This window comes from Neovison vison, chromosome 6 (genome assembly GCF_020171115.1).
Source record: "Neovison vison isolate M4711 chromosome 6, ASM_NN_V1, whole genome shotgun sequence".
NCBI classification, from domain to species: Eukaryota; Metazoa; Chordata; class Mammalia; order Carnivora; family Mustelidae; genus Neogale; species Neogale vison.
In genome coordinates, this window is record NC_058096.1 from 166820696 (window position 1) to 166825596 (window position 4901).

The window sequence follows — 4901 nt, forward strand, 5'->3', positions numbered from 1 at the left end:
GCACAGCGAGAGAGGGAACACAAGCAGGGGGAGTGGGAGAGGGAGAAGCAGGATTCCCACTGAGCAGGGAGCCTGATGTGGGACTCAATCCCAAGACCGTGGGATCATGACCTACACTGAAGACAGACACTTAACGACTGAGCCACCCAGGCACCCCATATTTACTCTTACATCAATTCACATTTTACTCTTATTTTAAAAGGAAACTTGAAAAAAATTTATATAAATGTAGTTGACACAATGTTCCACTAGCTTCAGGCTACAACATACGAATTTGTACAAATTTCTGTATTATTCTCTGCTCACCACAAGTGTAGCTACCATCTGTTACCATACAACATTGTTAAATACCATCGACTATATTCCCTATGCTGTGCCTTTTATTCCCGTGATTTAGTCCTTCCATAACTGGAAGCCTGTATCCCCTGCTCGCTTTCACCTATTTTGTCCATCGCCTCATCCCCTCCCCTCTGGCAGTCATCATTGTGTTCTCTGTATTTACGGGTCTGTTTCTGATTTTTATTTGTTATTTGTTTTTGTTTTTAGATTCAAAATATGACTGAAATCATGTGATATTTGTTTTTCTCAGTCTGACTTATTTCACTTAGTATAAAATCCTCTAGGTCTGTCCCCATTGTCACAAATGACACAATCTCATCCTTTGCTATGGCTGCCTAATATTATATATGTGTGTAATATTTTATATATATAAACATTATATATATAAATATCAGATATCTCACATCTTCTTTATCCATTCATCTATCAATGGACACTTAGGATACTTCCATATCTTGGGTACTGTAAACAATGCTGCAATAAAATAAACATAGGGGTGCATAGATCTTTCAAATAAATGTTTTCTTTTTCCTTGGTATATACCTAGTAGTGGAATTATTGGATCATACTGTATTTCTATTTTTAATTTTTTGAAGAAACTCCACACTGTTTTCCCCAGTGGCTGCACCAATTTACTTACCGATTTCAACAGTGTAGGAGAGGGTTCCCTTTTCTTCACATCCTCACCAAGCCTTGTTATTTCATGTCTTTTTGTTTTTAGGCATTCTGAAAGGTGTGAGGTGATATCTCATTGTGGTTTTGATTTGTGTTTCCCTGATGATGAGTGATACTGAACATCTTTTCATGTGTCTGTTGGTAATCTGGAATTCTTCTTTGGAAAAATGTCTATTTCAGGTCCTCTGCCTGTTTATTTTTAATTTTTTATCTTTTTAGAAGACTTTATTTGAGAGAGAGAGAGACAGAGAGACAGAGAGAGAATGAGTGGTGGGGATGGACAGAGGGAAAGAGAGAGGAAAACAGACGTTCTGCTGAGCAGAAAGCACAGATCCCAGGACTCAGAGATCATGACTTGAGATGAAGGCAGATGCTTAACTGACTGAGCCACCCAGGCGCCCCCCTCTGCATGTTTTTTAATTGGATAATTTATTATTATTATTATTATTATTTTTGGTGTTGAGTTTTGTAAGTTCTTTATATATTTTGAATATTAGCCCTTTATCAGGGATGTCATTGCAAATATCTTCTCCCATTCAGTAGGTTGACTTTTTGTTTTTGTTGATTGTTTTCTTTACTTTACAAAACTTTTTTTTTAAAGATTTTATTTATTTATTTGTCAGAGAGAGAGAGAGAGAGTGCGAGCACATGCAGACAGAGTGGCAGGAAGAGGCAGAGGGAGAAGCAGGCTCCCTGCCCAGCAAGGAGCCCGATGCGGGACTCAATCCCAGGACGCTGGGATCATGACCCAAGCCGAAGGCAGCCGCCCAACCAACTGAGCCACCCAGGTGTCCCTGTGCAAAACGTTTTTATTTTGATGTTGTCCTAATAGTTTATTTTGCTTTTGTTTCCCTTGCCTCAGGAGCCCTATCTAGAAAAATGTTGCTATGACTGATGTCAGAGAAATTACTGGCTTGCTCTCTTCTAGGATTTTTTTTGGGGATTCACATGTAGGTTTTTAATCCATTTTGAGTTTATTTTTGTGTATGGTGTTAGAAAATGGTCCAACTTCATTCTTTTACCTGTAGCTGTCCAGTTTTTCCAGCATCATTTATTGAAGATACTGTTTTTTCCTCATTGCACATTCTTGCCTCCTTTGTCCTAGATTAATTGACCATATAATTGTAGGCTTATTTCTGGGTTCTCTAGTCTTTTGGATTGATCTATGTGTCTATTTTTTGTTCCAGTACCATACTGTTTTGAGTACAGTTTTTTTTTAAGATTTTATTTATTTATTTATTTGTCAGAGAGAAAGCACACAAGCAGGCAGAGAGGCAGGCAGAGGCGGAGAGAGAGGCAGGCTCCCTGCTGAGCAAAGAGCCCGATGCGGGACTCAATCCCAGGACCCTGGGATCATGGCTTAACCCACTGAGCCACCCAGGCATCCCACTGATTACAATTTTATAGTATATCTTGAAATATGGAATTATGATACCTCTAGCTTTGTTCTTCTTTCTCAAGATTGTTTTAGTTATTTGGGGTCTTTTGTGCTTCCATACAAATTTTAGTATTGTCCTAGTGTTTTGAAAAATGCTGTTGGTATTTTGGTAGGAATTGCATTGAATCTCTAGATAGTTTTGGGTAATATGGGCATTTTAACAACATTAATTCTTCCAATCCATAAGCATGAAATGTCTTTCCATTTGTTTATGGAATCTTCAAGTTCTTTCTTTTCTTTTTTTTAAGATTATTTATTTATTTATTTGACAGAGCGAGAGACAGAGAGACAGAGAGATCACAATTAGGTGGAGAGGCAGGCAGAGAGGGGGAAGCAGGCTCCCTGCTGAGCAGAGAGCCCGATGCGGGACTCGATCCCAGGACCCTGAGGTCATGACCGGAGCCGAAGGCAGAGGCCTAACCCACTGAGCCACCCAGGTGCCCCTCAGGTTCTTTCCTTGATGTTTTATAGTTTTTAGAGTGCAGGTCTTTCAACTTTGGTTAAGTTTATTCCTAGATATTTTATTCTTGATGGTGCAATTATAGATGGTATTATTTTCTTAATTTCTTTTTTTTTAAAGATTTTATTTTTAAGTTATCTCTGCACCCACAACCCTGAAACCAAGAGTCACCTACTCCACCAACTGAGCTGGCCAGGTGCCCCATTTTCTTTCTTTCTTTTTTTTTTTCTTTAAGATTTTATTTATTTATTTGTGAGAGAGACTGTAATGAATAATACTGTATTGTATATTTGCAAGTTTCTAAGAGAGTTAATCTTAAAAGTTTTCATAATGAGAAAAAATGTATAACTATGTATAGTGATGAATGTTAAATAGATGTATTGTGGGGATCATTTTTCAATATATACAAATATGAGGTCATTATATTGTTACACCTGAAACTAATACTTTTTTTTAAATCTATTTATTTATTTGACAGAGAGAGAGAGATCACAAGTAGACAGAGAGGCAGGCAGAGAGAGAAGAGGAAGCAGGCTCCCCGGGGAGCAGAGAGCCCGATGTGGGGCTCGATCCCAGGACCCTGAGACCATGACCTGAGCCGAAGGCAGAGGCTTTAACCCACTGAGATACCCAGGTGCCCCAAAACTAATACGTTTTTAAAATCAAATTTATCTTTTTTAAAAAAGACTTTATTTATTTATTTGAGAGAGAGAGAGCGCGCACAAGCTGGGGGGTGTGGAAGGCAGAGGAGGAGGGAGAAGCAGACTCCCCACTGAGCAGGGAGCCCCGACATGGGGCTTGATCCCAGGACCCTGAGATCATGACCTGAGCCAAAGGCAAGTGCTTAACCAACTAAGCCACCCAAGCGCCCCTTTATCAATTTTATCTTGATTAAAAATGCCCCAGGTTGCCTGGGTGGCTCAGCGGGTTAAGCCGCTGCCTTCGGCTCAGGTCATGATCTCAGGGTCCTGTAATCGAGCCCCCCATCAGGCTCTCTGCTTGGTGGGAAGCCTGCTTCTCCCTTTCTCTCTGTCTGCTTGTGATCTCTCTCTCTGTCAAATAAATAAATAAAATATTTTTTAAAATGCCCCAAATCTGCAACTTACTTTCAGCTGCCTTAGCAATAAAATATGTATGTACGTATGTGAACAGAAGAGGAAATTTGATTACACAAATGAGAAAACAGGGTAATTTATCTCTTATGTTTTCATAATAAAAAGATAATGTTCTAGATGGTTACTTGGACCTATGCTCTCCTCATTAAGAAAGGTTAAATACAGTGTTGTGGAGGTAAAGACTGGCAAGCACCAAACTGGGGAGTTTTCCCTTCAGACAGATAGAAGGCTTGAAAGAACTTGAAATGAGACTTTATTACCGTCTGATGTCACTTTAGTTGATGCCCTGCCATATGCCACCTGAAAGCACTGAATGCATCCCATTCTGCGAAAAACAATAAGGAGGCTGATGCCTCCTACAAATAAAATCTTGGGGGGGGAAGGTCTATATATTTAAGCAGAAATATAAAAAAATAGAAATAGAAAATATAAAAGTAGAAATATAAAAATATAAGATATAGAAAATATAAAAAGTAGAAATATTTTAAAAAGGTCTATATATTTAAGTAGAAATATATAGACCTTTTTTTTTTCCCCTGCAAGGTTTTATTTATTTGACAGAGAAAGAGAGATAGTGAGAACAGGAACACAAGCAGAGGAAGTGGGAGAGGGAGAAGCAGGCTTCCCGCTGAGCAGGGAGGGAGTATTATAGGGCTCGATCCCAGGACCCTGGGACCATGACCTGAGCTGAAGGCATGAGCCTAATGGACTGAGCCACCCAGATGCCCCATGAGGCATCTGTAAGAACTAAATGAAGTGAAAAAACACCCTGAGTGGTGTGCCTGTAATAATCTCTCAGTAAATTCTGGTTGAACGTTTATATGGAAACTATAAGGTGCTATGTAAATGAAGTTATTATTAACCTAGCATGCAT